Source organism: Terrapene carolina, unplaced genomic scaffold (genome assembly GCF_002925995.2).
Source record: "Terrapene carolina triunguis isolate 2854851 unplaced genomic scaffold, T_m_triunguis-2.0 Scaffold68, whole genome shotgun sequence".
Classification (NCBI taxonomy): domain Eukaryota; kingdom Metazoa; phylum Chordata; order Testudines; family Emydidae; genus Terrapene; species Terrapene triunguis.
Window position 1 is genome coordinate 50,227,298 of NW_020664419.1, and position 15,873 is coordinate 50,243,170.

At 43.8% G+C, this 15,873-nt stretch overlaps 1 protein-coding gene across 2 annotated transcripts in view; it reads left to right on the plus strand.

Moving 5' to 3' along the window:
• Positions 1 to 15,873, plus strand: part of TMEM117 (transmembrane protein 117) — a 317,267-nt gene that overhangs the window by 192,827 nt on the left and 108,567 nt on the right. The window lies entirely within an intron of this gene.

Sequence of the window (15,873 nt, forward strand, 5' to 3'; positions counted from 1 at the left end):
AGAGACAAAGGAAGGGAGAAGCAACGTTGAAGGGAGATGAAGGGCAAATGGCGAGAAGTTAAAGTGGAGAGACTATGTGGGAAGGATTGAAACAGGAGTGGAGCAAGCAGTCAACCAATCAGCACAGAGGGAAGGCTTTTCAAAGAGAAGGACTGAAATTTTCTGAAAAGCAGTGGTGTCCAAGGCCCTGCTGCAGCTGCTTGTCTAGGCTCTTGCTGGCTGAGGCTCTGGGTGGCTCTTCCCAGAGTTTTTCTTTCTCAAGCTCACATGCATGGGGCAGCAGAGAGGTTGCAAGGGTCCTGGTACCCTAGATTTATGGGTGTTGCTCCCACACAGTTCCGGATTTGGGGGTCCTGGAGGGGTAGCCCCTGCTGAGTATCCTTGATTGACTACATCTGTCTTCCCAGTGCTTAGACTGCATTTCAGTAGTCTAGGGAGGTGTCTGAACAGACGTACACATTAACCGACTGAATACTCACCATGCCTGAGACTCCTTGGACATATCGAGAATTCAGAGATAGAATGTATCTCTTCACAGATTGCTTGTTACTATACCAGAATATCGATACCAGCTCAGTGGTTCTGCAAAGTATCCATCCTGAGTGGGGGGAGAAGGGAATGACTGGGCAGAGCATTGCAGTATTTTCCTGAGCAAGTCCTTAGAGCTGACTGAACATCAGGGACTTGCAATGGTTATTGAACTTGAGCCTGCAGTGTGTGTGAGAGAGGACTCCAGGCAGGCAGGCTCAATATATTTGACTTTGCCAGCCATTCCCTTACTATTATTACACCAATAGAAATCTAGTAAATATCACACTTATAGCAAAGCAAAATCACATCCCTGTAACCCAGCCTCTGTGGGCATTTGGCCTGATTTTTCAAAGGTACTGAGTGCCTACAAATCCATTGACATCCTTGGGAGGTGTGGGTGCTCAGAATCTTTGAAAACCACACCAATAGTTTGACAGACTTCCTACTTGTCTGCCTTCTGCTCAAATTGGAAAGGAATGGATTTCTGAAGATTTCCATTTTAGTCATCTGACTATAGCTGTTTATCTAGGACATAGGTTATCTTTAGGCTGGGGAGGTCTTTACTTCCCATTTATCAAGGAACAAAATGAGACTATTCCAGAAGGCTCTAAAGCACTAGCAGTTGACCGGTGTAGATGACATTTCCTAGTGCCTCAAATCTTCCAGAGTTATGGTAGTTCAGTTCTGTCTTGTGCTAGAAATACAAGGTCGAAGGTTGACTGGAATCCAGTCAAATGGTATATACTTCTTTGAGTGATTGCACATGTGCATTCCACCCTTGGTGTGTGTGCGCCCCACGCCCCAGTCACTAGAAATTTTTTCCCTCAGTGGCTTGAGCAACTTCAGCTGCTGTGCACCACTAGCATCAGTATAAAGGACCCTGCTGACCCTAAGCCCCCTTAGTTTATTTTTACTAGTGGTCGCTGGACCTACTCTTCTTGCTTTTGCAAGTACTATCAGTGGACTGTGTTCTCTTGTATTTTATTGTAAATAGTTTAGTGTTTGTTTAGTTAGGTAGGTTTTTACCAATCTGAGGGTTTTGGTTGATTCCAATCCCAAGGGATGTCTCAGTCACCGAGCTACAAGCCCTGCTTTCTGGCAATAAGGCTATTGCCTTGAGCGACCCACGCTCAAGTTTCTTGAAGTGCCTCAGGGAAGCTCATATTGGGGAATGTTGCCAAATTTGCAGGGACGTTAAGCCTCGCATGGAGAAAGATCATGAAGCAAGGCCAAAGTTTCTACTCATGGAGGTGGCCTTGAGATCTCCATCTGAGCCAGGTCAGTCAGACTTGGCACCAAGAGCCTCTGCCTCAGTAAGAAGTGCACCTCCTACCGGGCCTGAGTCCCAGCACCATTCACCATGCCCAGTGCCTAAGAAGCAGACTGATGAAGGGAGAGACCCCCAGCACTGACATCTGGTTGGCACGGGGCTAAGAGTAGAGTGTGGTCTAAGTCTAAACACTCCTCTGCTTCGGTACCACAGAAGATGGCACCATTGACTCCAGCACCTTGGTAGCTTTCATTGAGTCCAAAGTCAGAAGGAGCTCGGGTCCCGCAGGGGAATGAATGGGGCTGGGCTGCCGATGCCTCCGCCCTGGGGCCGCCGCGGGATTGCACCAGCTGGGCAGCAGCACAGTCGTGACTGGCCAGGGGCTGGGTGCAGGGTGTGCGCTGCTGGGTCCCCACAGCAGGCCCGGACTCGGGGGGTTCGGGCCCGGGCGCCAGAGCTGCAGCCGCCGAGCTTGGCCCTCGGCCGCTTCCTCCCCCCGCGGCAGTGGGAGCTGCAGCAGCGGCTGCTCCCGAGTCCCGCTGCCCAGGGGGGAGAACAGCCACCACCTGGCCCCGCGGGCCGCCCCCCTACTCTCCCTACCGCCCGACTGAGTCCTGCCTGCTCGGGGCCAGGCCGGACTCTCACTCACCCTGGCCCCGCACTTCCCCTGCGTCTCCCAGGCCTCCCTCCAGCACTTGTGGAGGGAGGAGGAATGGTGAGCCTGGGGAAGAGGCAGGGATTTGGGGAGGGAGCCAATGGGAGGAGGAGGGGGCGGAGTCGGGGCGGAGGGGGGGGCGCGAGCACTTCCGGGCTCCGGAGCATTTCCTTGTTTGTCCAGTGTCCCGACCGCACATCGGTCAGGACGCGGGACAAACAAGGAAATATCAGGACAGTCCCGATAAAATCGGGATGTCTGGTCACCCTAGCTGAGGCAGATCCCTACATCCCTTCCCCCACCCAACTTCAAAAAGGGATGAGCACAAGTATTATGTACCTGCCCAAGGTTATGAGTTCCCTTACTCCCATCCATTCCACCTCCCCCGCCGGGGTCACTGGTAGTATCTGCTGCCAATGAGAGGGACAGGCAGAGGCATCCGGGCACAACCCCAAAATCAAAAGACTCAAAGAGGTTAGACCTGTTTGATAGGAAAGTTTATTCTATGGAGGGGTTGCAGCTCAGGATTGGAAACCAGCATGCACTTTTGTGCAGGTATGACTTTAACCTTTGGGACGCCACACTAAAGCTTAAAGACATGCTCCCAGAAGTTGCTAGGTAGGAGTTGTCCTCCCTAGTGGAGGAGGAGAAAGCTGTAGCAAGGGCCTGGCTGCAGGCTGCTCTGCATGGGGCTGACTCAGCTGCCATGCCATGCCATGCATAGGAGCTACTGGTTGCAAGGAGGAACTTGCTCATCCCTCCTTTATCAGGAAGCAATTCACCTGTGGGAATTTTGCATAGCTCATTCAATCAACCTCAAGGACTCTTACCTTCAGGGGAGCAGAATGAGTTAGCAGACCACCTAAGCCGGTCATTTTCAAGTCACCATGGTTGGTCACTTCATCCAGATGTAGCCAGGTGCATTTTCCAGCAGAAGGGGACTCCCCAGATAGACCTATTTGCAAACAAGTCCAACAGAAAATGTCACCAATTCTTCCCCCAACAAGACCACAATCCAGGCTCAATCACAGATACTCCCTGCTATCCTGGACAGAAAAGTTTTCCCCACAATCCCACTCCTCCTATGCAGAGCGCTACCAAAGATCAAGCAGGACTATACCCAGGTTATATGAATAGCCCCAGCATGGCCCTGTCAATACTGGTTCTCCATTCTATTGGACCTCCCAGTTGCAACTCCAATCTCACTCCCATCGCACCGAGATCTGATTTCGCAAGACCATGGTCAGCTGCTCCACCTGAACTTGGCATAGGTCATCTCTGGCCAGAAGGGTCTCTGAACTGTGTGCCTTTGCATCCAAACTACCATACACAGTCTTCTATAAAGATAAGGTGGACTTATGCCCTTATCTGAATTTTCTCTCTAAAGTAGTTTCAAATTTTTATATCAATCAATTTACTTACCTGTTTTTTACCCCAAACCACATGCAAATAGGGATGAGCAATGGCTACAGATATTGGGTGCTAGATGAGCACTTGTGTTCTACTTAGACAGGACCAAATCATTTAGCCGGACATCCATCCGTTTGTGGCTATAACAGACAGAATGAAAGGTCCTACAATTTCCTCACAGAGAATTTCATCTTGGATAACTTCCCTTATCCATGCTTGTTATGATGCGGCAGGCATTTCACCACCAGACAAGCTGATTGCTCACTCCACAAGATTGCAAGCATCCTCAACAGAATTCCTAGTGCAGATCCTTAAGCAGCAACCTGGTCATCGGTGCACACGTTATCTTCCCATTATGCTATCACCCAGTACTCCAGAGATGATGATGATTTGCTTGAACTATGCTACTGTCTATGTGTACGTGCACTCCAATCCTTCTGCCTATATTATTGCCTGGGCATCACCAAGAGTGGTATGAACAGGTGCAATCACTTGAAGAATTAAAAACGGTTACTAATATTTTGTGAATGTTGTTCCTTGAGATGTGTCCATTGCACGATCCACCCTCTGACCCCTCTACATTGGCGTTTCCAGAAAGAAGGAACTGAGGGAGCTTGTGGTCTGCTGGGCCCTTTGTACTGACATCAGCAACGCAAAGCAGCAGAGGGTTCTCAAGCTGCCCCAACGGGCATAGGCGCCGACTCTGTGGGTGCTCCGGGGCTGGAAAAATTAGCGGGTGCTCTGCACCCACCAGCTCCCCTCCCTGCCCCCCCCCCGCCCCATCTCATCTCCGCCTCCTCCCCTGAGCGCGCCATGTCCCCACTTCTCCGCCTACCTCCCAGTGCTTGCTGCCGCAAAACAGCTGTTCCGCAGTGTAACAAGCTCCGGGAGGGAGTGGGGAGGAGCAGGAACGCGGTGCGCTCGGGGGAGGAGGCGGGGAAGAGGTGGAGCCGGGGCTGGGACTTTGGGGAAGGGATTGGAATGGGGGCGGGAGGGGCGGGGCAAAGGTGGAGTCAGGGTGGGGCCGGGGGCAAAAGGAGGTCAAGCACCCACCGGCGCCAGCAGAAGTCAGCACCTATGCCAACGGGTACCACTGAGGGAAAAATTTCTAGCAACTGTGCATGGGGTGCATGCACACCAGCAGTGCAATGGACATGTGCAACATAGTTTGAAGAACAGTTACAAAAGGTTAGCAATCGTTTGGGTTTTTTTGAAAAATGGAATTTCCAAGAAGTTATAGCATAAGAGTTATGATAACATCATACGAGTAGCATGTGACAGTGTGAACGGAAAAACTGTTTTTTAACCTCCACGCTGTAGGTTATTTAAACATACTTGTATTTACTATAAGTATCATTTAAGCTAAATTTCATGAAAACATTGGGGAAAATATGGTGTTTGCTTAATCTACATAAATAGAACAGCAGATCTGGTTGGGGGCAGAAGGAGGGGTTAGCAAAGTTGAGTCAGATGAGAATAAGTGAATTCAGCACTAAAAAAAATAATTTTTTATATGTGTGAGAGGCAAGAAGGTCAAAACTTAAGACAGGCAAAGGAAGGCAGTCAAGTCTTGCTATTCTCCAAGGTATTATATTAAATGTAAACAGCTTACCAGCAGCATCGGAAGCTGCTTAGCAACATCATTAGTACAGGATTTTAAAATGATTGGGGAATATTTTGTTATTGTTTTATATATAAGGAAAGGCAGCATTTAAAATATTGATCCTAAACCCTTAAAAATGATGAAATGAGAAAAAGGGAATGCCTGGATAAAATGTTGGCATCAACAAGTTTTCAACTAAATACCAGCCAGACATGATTTTCAATAGAAGGTGCACAATCCTATGCAAAACACTGATTAAAATGCTTAATCAAGTAAGCTGAGATGACAAACAAGACCAGCTGCAGAGCAAAGATTGTACCATATCAGCTGTGCACACAGGATGGCCTAGACCTGGGAATTGTCCACACTGGAGAAGTCATAATGTTGAAAATTATTGTTCAAAACAGAATCTGATAAAAATCGACATTTCACCATGTTGGTAGTGCAGCATTTTAAAAATTGTGGCATCTGAAGTCTTGAGAGGCACATTTTCTGTTTGTGGGAAGGTGGTCCCTCTTCATGCTGGGATATTCTCTTTTGTTTGTTTTCTGAAAGCACACGTTGGTTGGCAACCAGTGTGTGGTTTGTGGTGTACGGTAGTTGTAATGGTAAACTGTTGTCCTACGGCTGGAAGAACACAGGATTCAGACCGATAAGTGGCTTAACTTTTCATTTCCTTGATTTTTGTAAGGTTAATGTCAGGTGTGTTGTTTGTGCAGCAACATTAGATACTTCATGACAAAGTTTTTTTAATATATTACTATTATTGGTATTGCGGTGGTACGCATGATTGGAGATGCTGTGTGCTAGGTGTTACCAAACACATGTATACGTGCTGCCTTCCTTGAAGAGCTTACAATAAAATTTAAGAAAGGGGGCACGTGTGCAGACACCCACCCACACACCCACACAAAAGAATCCGAAGGAAGAGGACAGGGTGGATAAGAGTAACTGTCATATGCCATACGGTTACATGGGCTAGCAATGTGCTAACTTGCTAGTTCTGAAACATTTACATTTTTTTATTAACATTTAAAATTTGTTTATCAAATCACAATCCCCTGAGTCCTGCAACATTTCCTCTACACATATAAGAGTAAGGCCTGGTCTACATTAGAAAATTAGGTTGGTTTAACTACGTCAGTCAGAGGAAGAATTTTCCATCTACCTAGCTACTGGCTCAAAGGGAGGTGGATTACCTATGCTAGTGGGAGAACCCCTCATCAGCATAGCTAGTGTCTACACTAAAGCACCGACTCTTGTGGTTTTATTATGAGTTTTAGGTATTTTTCTTGAAGCCCCAGGTCCTGATATCACGTGTATATGTGAAAATCTGAGCTTCCATTTAAAAGAAAAAATAATTTTCTGGACTTCATGGTTGCAGAGAAAACCTGAACCTTAAAGGCTCAAAAGAGAGACTGCAAATAAAACAAAACCTCAAAAAATTGTTTTGTAAAAAATCATGATTTTTAAGGAAGTCTTATGATATTTTCTGGGTTGGCAATTATTGCTATGTTTAGAACAGGAAATGCATCCAATATTTAGGCACTGTAGTGTGGTAACCATTGGTAAAAGTTGACATTAATGGAGGAATCACTCTTTGCTTAACAATTAATCCCCTCAGCTCCCTAATCAGAGAAAAGTAACAGACAGGATGAATTCCTCCAATTTGTGTGTCTTTTTCTTAAGGATGCCGGTAACTAAGCGCAATCTTCCAGGTGGAGTCTTAGAGGAGCTGCTGTTTCTTGCTGTCTCACAAGGGTCCCTATCTGTAGTTTGAGCCTCAAATCATTGTCTTTCTTTGGTGCCAGTTTTACAGGCCTTAATTGTTTGCCTGGACTATTTTTAAATAGAGTCTTACATTGAAAGTGGTTTGTCATTTTCACATGCCAGTGTTCTGAGTCAGTTTACCAACTGGGGTACATGTGACAGTGGAATAGTCTCAAGATGATTGGGTATATTCAGTAAGAATGAAGAACAGTACCAGCGGAAGCTTGGTTTCCATGCAGCACCTTTGTTCCCAGAAGTCAGACATTAGAGTAGCTTTTAAAAAGTGGGATTGACTGATTTATATGGAGGGTTTGCCTTTGCTCCAACGGCAGTATTTCTTTGGAAGTGTAATAAGATATTGCTTAATATAGGGATTTCTAAACTGTTAAGGCTTTTGTTTTTGACTGTGGTTGTAGTTTCTATACACATGGGTAATTAAAAACAATATTAATGTTGCACATATGTAATTTAAAGGATATTTGGCAAAGGCTTGTGATCTGAACAGAAATTCATTTAGTTGTCTAATTCCCTTTTGTGCGATAAAGGCAATGCTGAAGAGAGGCTTGGGAAAGGTTGCAAAATGTATTGCATAAGTAGTTGCAGTTTATTTTTTGTTGACAGCTTCCATTTGCTGGTTACTCTTTGTAACTAGAAGCTAGTTATTTGCAGAATATTCACAGCACATTATCTAAATTTCTGTTAAGCTCTTGTATACAGTGTTGTGGTAACTGGTCCCATGATATTAGAGAGGCAAGGCAGGTGAGGTAATAACTTTTATTGGACCAACTTCTGTTGGTGAGAGAGAGAAGCTTCAGAGTTTACACAGAGCTCTTCCTCACGTTTGGGAAATGTACTCAGAGTGGCACAGCTAAATACAAGGTAGAACAGATAGTTTAGCATAAGTAGTTAGCACATATTTCAGGAAACCATTCAAGGTCAAGTGGCCAGTTAACACCTCTCCAATCATAGAGGGGAAAGGAGAAAATAAAAAAAAAAACTGAGTGGAGGTGTGTGTGGGTGTGGGGGCTGTTAAATAGATGGTTGTAATAAGCCATAAATACAATCCCTATTCATGCATGATTCCCTTCTCCCCCACCCCCGTTTCCCCCTTCTCCCCCCAAAGAGTAGAGACGTGTTAATTGGCCAATAAAGGAGGACAATAAAGGATATGGCTCTGAACTCTAAGTTTATGCTGTAGGAACCTTCCTCCAGGGACTAGTTCTTGTATTTGGTTCCTAGGTGCTATAATGATTGGCACACTATAAATACACACCTGGATGGTTGCTAAGTCTCACAAGATAATAAAGCTGCAGTGCCTTTCAAAACAAGCCCAAGCTGCCCCAAACAAGCCAATCCCATTTCGATCAGCACCGGTCTGCATCCACAGTGCCACCGGCCGACCGCTGGAACAGACATAATATCACCAGACCCCCAAAAGATACGCCCCGGTGGTGCACCACGGCACCCGAAATGCCCCAAGAGTCACTGACCAACAACGGTGGCATGGTGCCACTCCACTCTCCCCCACAGCCCCGTGGCCCAAGCTGTGCTGCAGCCCCCCCACCCAGCTTTGCCACCCCTTGTCCCCTCCCCCACACACCCCCACAGCTTGCCTCCCCCCTGCCCCTCGCAGCTCCCCTGATACACCTCTCCTTGCTAGTGCACAAGCATTGCAGAACCAGCAGCCAGCGAGGCCAGGCAAATCTCAGGCTGCTGCTGCTGCAGCCTGCCAACCTACTGTTATCAGCCCCCCCTCCCAAACCACAACCCCCCCATACTAAACCAACCAACCAAATCCCCTGTAACTAATAGTGCAGGCAGGAGGTAGCCAGTGGAGAGAGAGTAGGCACTGGAAGGGCACGCAAGAAGCAAGCACATGCAGCAATCTCACAATGACACTCACAGGGAGAGGAACCCATCCCAAGGTGAGTGAGTGAGCTGGCTCCCTCCAGCTCACATAGGTGGAGCGTGGCAGGCTGGGCCGCCCCCCGCCCGGGCTCCTGGTTCCCTCCTTGGCCTGCTATTGCCATGTCAATCGGGCTGACCTGGAGCATTGGCCCTGGGGCTGTTAGTCTCCAGATCCTGATTTCTTCCCATCCCCTTTCTTTTGGTGTTGGGAGAGGGATTGTGCAACCAGGAGCCAATCACACTCTCTGGCGGGCAATTAAAAAAAAAAGCAGTAGCCATACCTCCCAGAAAAGCCCAAAAGGAAAGCCAAAACAAGCAACAAGCTACTTAAAAAGCCAAAAAAGCCTAGAAATGAGTAACAAGCGACTCAAAGAAATGATAAGCCTAGTCTGCTTAAACCAAGCGGAAATTGGCTTTTTCTTGGCAAGCCTGAATAGGTTCCTGGGAGGAAAAAAGGATGGATAGTCCCATACGTATTGTGTAGCCCTGGTCTATAGAAGACCTGGGTTCAATTCTCTTTTCGACCAGAGATGTCCTGTGTGACTTTGAGCAAGTCACTTAGCCTCTCTGTGCCTCAATTTCCTATCTGTAAAGTGGGGATTATACCACTTGCCTTCCATAGAGGGGTGTTACTTTAAAGATTGTGAGGTGCTCAGATACTACATTTTGGGGGCATATTAGTACATAAGCCAAATAAAGAGAAAAGTGCCTTTAGGACAAAAGGAAACCCTCAGAGTCCCAAGGTGGAGTATGTTCTAGCTCCCTGATTTCCATGGGATTAGAAGGAAAACATAGAAATCTGCTGCTCCAATCTAATAGGAATGGATCTTTAACAAAAATCTTTGTCCGTCCTTGCTCTGAAGGAGAATAGAGGGCATTTTTCATGGCTGTTAGTTATGAAGAGGTGTATTGATTGAACCCTCTTTCTGAGCAGTAAGTCCACTACATACTGCGTCAGAGATCACTCATGCTGACCTTATAGTCTGTGATTTAATGTGTTCATTAATATGTTATCTGTCCTTTCAGGTACAGAGCCATTGGATACACTCAGTGTCCCAAACATTGTTACCGCAGAGTCAGAGCTTTCAGACAAAGTAGTTGGGAATGGGCACTCCTTGTTTGTTGACATAAAATGTTGCTGTGGTGTTGTCTGTTAGAACGGTGCTTAATTAGAGATAGGAAAGATCTCAGAGTCCATCATATGCTTTTAATTCTAGAGTGTTCTGATGGATCATGGCTTCCAATTATTCCATCCTCTCTCTACTGTTTAATTCTTGAGGTGTGCGCCTCACCCAATTTGATGACCAGGTGATGACTACTACGAATGAAATACTGAAGGAAACTCCAGTGAGCTCATTGTTCGCTAGTTCAGGCATTTCCAAACATTTTCATAGGGTAGTTCACTTCCCAATAAGAGAGATTGTCTTATAGTCCATTTTCCTTCCAATTTACACCTACTGCAATTCTTTGCATGGAAAAGGGGCTGTTATGAAAGCATTTAATAGATTTTAATTATTTTAAAATGCAGTTTAGCAGCTGGAAACAAAGATGATGAGCCAGCACTATTTAACAAACCACTCTCCACAGACGACCAGCAATTGCTCCAACGACTACAATGTGGGAACGTCTGCTTTAGTTCCTACCCAGGAAGGGGTTTAAAGATTTTTGAAGGAATGGTCAAAAGTGTCCCCATGTTGTCCTTGTTTAGAGTTTTATTTGCAGCTAGCCTGTTTGTAACAGGCTGTCAGTGTTTGTCTGAAACACCTGTTAGCAGATGATTTTACTGTGAAAGGATTAAGTGGGTCTGGTGACTCACTGAGGTAGGGATCTCGTTACTGTACCTTTGAAGTGACTTTCTTGGGAGGGTGGGGTCTGAGCAGCACTGAGGGAAGACCTCTAAGAGCAGCTAAAGCTGATAGAAGGAGCAAGCTAATCTTATGGTATTTTATTGTTGCTTTCTTTGTTAATAAAGTCAAACATCAGAAGAAGAATGAATTTGGACTTTACAATGTGAGCTGAGCTCATAGCACAGATTTGGAAAGGTTCCTGTTTGCAGTTATTTGTTATGCTGTTTCTCTGATAGCATCTTGTAGGATTCTCTCTGCCCCTGCTCTGTCCCCTCAGAGTAGGGAGGTTAGCTTTTGAGTTGTGTTCACACCTTGGTTTTTCATTTTTTCTCTGAGGCACATGTTTTGATCTTATGTTGATCATTTTGAATTGAGATTTTTCCTCCTGGGAGCTTCACCTTCCACTCAGTCAAAGGGACAGACTGGGATATTCAGAAAGCAGCATTTATGCTCAGCAGAGGGCGCGGTTTGCAATACTGCCTTGCTATCATAGCCTGCAAAGGTCAAAAAACCTTAAGAACTAGGGAAGTTCTGCCAATCTCACACTAAGCCAGGAGTGAGAATCCTGCAAGATATCTTCTAAGAAGCAGAATTGCACAATAATTTTCTCTGTATGCTGTAGGTGATGTAATAAGAAAGACGTGGTTTGACCAGTGGCAAAGGTAGTTTTATGAAAAATTGATGCAATAATAAGAATAAATAAATAGTTAGCTTTCCTATAACACTTTTCATATGAGCATCTCAAAGCACTTTACAAAGATGGGTAAGTATCATTATATCCATTTTATACATGTTTTCTACTGGTAATTGTATTATCTGGTAGTGGTATTTCCCATAACAACTGTTCAACTCAAAATCAAAATTTCCTGCTTTTACATGGTTGCAGTGTACCATGTCACAGCGGGCCGTCCGTTTTTTTTAATCTTAAACTAACATTTGTGACTCATAAGTATTTCTGCATATTTGACCTAATGATAAAGAGAAATGTGCCACTAAACTATTGCTGGATTACCCTCCTAGATAATGTGCAGTCACGTTGATATTTGTGTCTTGTAAAATGAAGTTTGTGATTCGATAAGGTAGTACAAGAAATGCCAATTTTATTTTTCACTGAACGAGCATCTGACTGTGCACACCATGTAATTGTAGTTTGTAAGCCTTTATAGACAATACCCATTTTTCTAATGGAACATTAAGTGAAACATAGGAACACAACAGAGGGTCCTGTGGCACCTTTAAGACTAACAGAAGTATTGGGAGCATAAGCTTTCGTGGGTAAGAACCTCACTTCTTCAGATGCAAGTACTTGTCTGTTAGTCGTAAAGGTGCCACAGGACCCTCTGTTGCTTTTTACAGATTCAGACTAACACGGCTACCCCTCTGATAGGAACACAGTTATGCATAAAAAGCCATACATTTTTAAACTGAGTCAGCATAACCAAACAATGTTAATACAGTATCACATTCCTAGTTCTTTCATAGTTATAGATACAAAATTAATTTATTAATGGATATTTTTCAAGTGGCTTTTCCCATTTTATCTTGATTATACAAGATACATATATAGAATGATTGAAGAATGCAAGAATTGCACATCATGGAACATCTATTCCGCAGTATACACAGCATTTTTCCAGATAGTCTGAGCTAATAGAGATGAATGTTTGCCAGGCAGTGCATTGGATTTTGAGATGTGAAGAGAGAAATAAATTCTTTAACTTGTAGAAAACAAAAGGTTTGAATTTTTGTTTTCTGCCAATGCTGGTGGAAGTTAAAACAACTTGCTGCTATTATATCGATCCTATCCAAACAAAATTATTTATATTGTGACAAAGCTAAGTACCTTCTTCCCATGCACCATTTTCCACAATGACTGTCCTTGACCACCACCAGAAAATGAATTTGATTTCTCTAATGCAAAAGGTAATTGGATTTTTCTTTATTGAATGCATCCCTTTAATGACTGTCTTTGCTTCTGCCAATTTAGCTGCAAGTGACCTGACATTGATCTGATGATAAGACTTAAAATAAATGCTGGAGCTAAAAGATGAAAAAGACCAGCTGTCTGATATCAGAATGAACATCTCCTGCCTCATCTTGCCATTTTCCTCAGCAAATGTCATTTACTTGAATGCCATTCTTATAAAACACGCTGCTGTAATAACTGGTCACACAGCTGCAGATTGCTTCCTTCTAGCAAATATAATAAGTATTTCCCAGAAAGTACTCTGGAGAAAACATTTTGAAAATTGAATAAAACCCACCCGGTAATCATCTGTTTCCTTGCAAATATTTTTTACTGTACAGAATCTTCCTGGATCTGGAAAAGTATTGCTGAATGAAATTAAGTAAATCTTTAGAGGGGCCTTGTCAAGGCTGTATCCCCACTTTGAACTTTAGGGTTCAAATGTAGGGGCCTGCATGAAAACTTCTAAGCTTATCTACCAGCTTAGCTTTGGTCCGCTGCCACCATCACAAGAATTCCCTCCCTGGGAAGCCTTGAGAAACCTTTCACCAATTCCCTGGTGAACACAGATCCAAACCCCCTTGGATCTTAAAACAAGGAGAAATTAACCATCCCCCCTCCTTCCTCCCCCCCTCCTTTCACCAACTCCTGGTGAATACAGATCCAAACCCCCTTGGATCTTAAAACAAGGAGAAATCAATCTGGTTCTTAAAAAAGAAGGCTTTTAATTAAAGAAAAAGGTAAAAATCATCTCTGTAAAATCAGTATGGAAAATACTTTACAGGGTAATCAAACTTAAAGAGCTCAGAGGACCCCCCTCTGTCTTAGGTTCAAAGTACAGCAAACAAAGATACACACTCTGGTAAAAAAGGTACATTTACAAGTTGAGAAAACAAAGTAAATCTAAGACGCCTTGCCTGTCTTTTACTTACTAGTTTGAAATAGGAGAGACTTGTTTAGAAAGATGGGGAGAACCTGGATTGATGTCTGGTCCCTCTCAGTCCCAAGAGCGAACCACCCCTTAAAACAAAGAGCACACACAAAAGCCTTTCCCCCCCCCCAAGATTTGAAAGTATCTTGCCCCCTTATTGGTCCTTCGGGTCAGGTGTCAGCCAGGTTACCCGAGCCTCTTAACCCTTTACAGGTAAAAGGATTTGGAGTCTCTGTACACAGAGAGCTGTTACCCTTCCCTTTATAGTTATGACAGGCCTTTTAAGCATTAAATATGTATCCAAATATTTATTTAGTTAACCTTGGTGGTCTTATTAAGATAAAAACTATCATAACATGGATGATTGGAGAAAGGAATTACCAAAGGAAAACCATTGGAAATGGTAGTATTTCAGGATACAATCGATTCTTCAAGCTAAGAATGATAGAATCCTGGAGTACATATTTGTTTATATACCATATATGCTTAAAGTTTTCATCATCATTTAGGACCCAGTTCTGCAATGTGTTGAACACCTTCACCCCCTGAGGTCTGAGAACCCTAAAGTTGAGAGATGAATTTGATTCGTATGTGGCTTTGATTTAAACCAGGCATCGGCAATCTTTGGCATGCGGCCCGTCAGGGAAATCCGCTGGTGGGCAGGGACGGTTTGTTCACCTGCAGCGTCTGCAGGTTCGGCCGATCGCAACTCCCACTGTCCGCGGTTCGCCGTTCCAGGCCAATGGGGGCTGCGAGAAGCGGTGAATGCCAAAGGTTGCCGATCCCTGATTTAAACATAGGATTTGTGTTCCCTTTGATAAACACTATAAAATGTCTTTGAATGAAAATACTAATTCACATGCTAGCTGATTAAATTAGAAAACCCAAACCAAAACAACTCCATGCTTCAAAATAAACCAGGAAGAAAATACAAATAGAAAATTCTCCCTAAAACGGGGTTCTATTTGGAAGTGAGTAAAACTAGGGGGTTTTCTGTTGAAATCTCTTTAGGAGTTACTTTTATATTTATTAAAGCAATTAATAGTTTAAACAGTGTAGTGATGCTAGTGGCAGATAAACATTTGTTTTACTGCATTTCACAGCAAGTACTGTATCCTGAATTTTTTTTTTAAAACTTGTGTATGTTTTCCCCACCACTGGGTTTTCTAAATAGCATGGTGGATGGAATTACTATACTGTATTTTTCAATATTTTATAAGTGTTAATCTGAAAAAAAGGATATGGATTTTTAACACGCCCAAAGATCATGGATATCCAAATCCATTGCGTTAGTTCAGGCCCATTTCTAATTCTTTTTGTAAATCATCCAAAAGTAGTATGTGTGTATGGGTCTCCAGGCAGAGTTTGACAGATGGTCCGTTTAAATACGAGTACTGAAAATTAGAATAAGCATTTCAATTTTTAAATATCATGTAAGAGAACAGCACAGGTTTTAGGGTCATATATGGTCTTTACTCTGTGTGTACATTTCTCTTTGGCATCTGGGATCGAGAGCAGATCGAGGGTAGCATATGGCCCTTACTGCACAAGCTTCCCTGGCTTCAGCACCCTGGACTGCAATTCAGATTTCATAGCCAAAATTCTCCTGATACTATGCTCATAGAACTTGGACTTACCTTCCCAGCTGGACTGGAACTGTACTGTTTGCCTTCTTCATATGGCTATGAAGAAAGTAACCTACATCCATTTTTTCCTAGATCTTCATGAGTAACTTGCTCATTTAGATTAGCACATCTCTCAGGAAGGTGTACAAACCAGTTCTAGAAGGCAGACCAGAGTTCATGTAGGTTTTGAATAAGAGAACTGCAGATAATATCTTTGTTCAGATTTTCAGTTTAGCTGTCGTTACAAATGTTGATTAGAATGATCTGAAATGAAAAACCTTTTGTAATCTAAAAATTTGTGTTTTTAAACTTTGTGACTCTGATTTAAACCTAAATGATTTCCTTCTTCCTCCATAG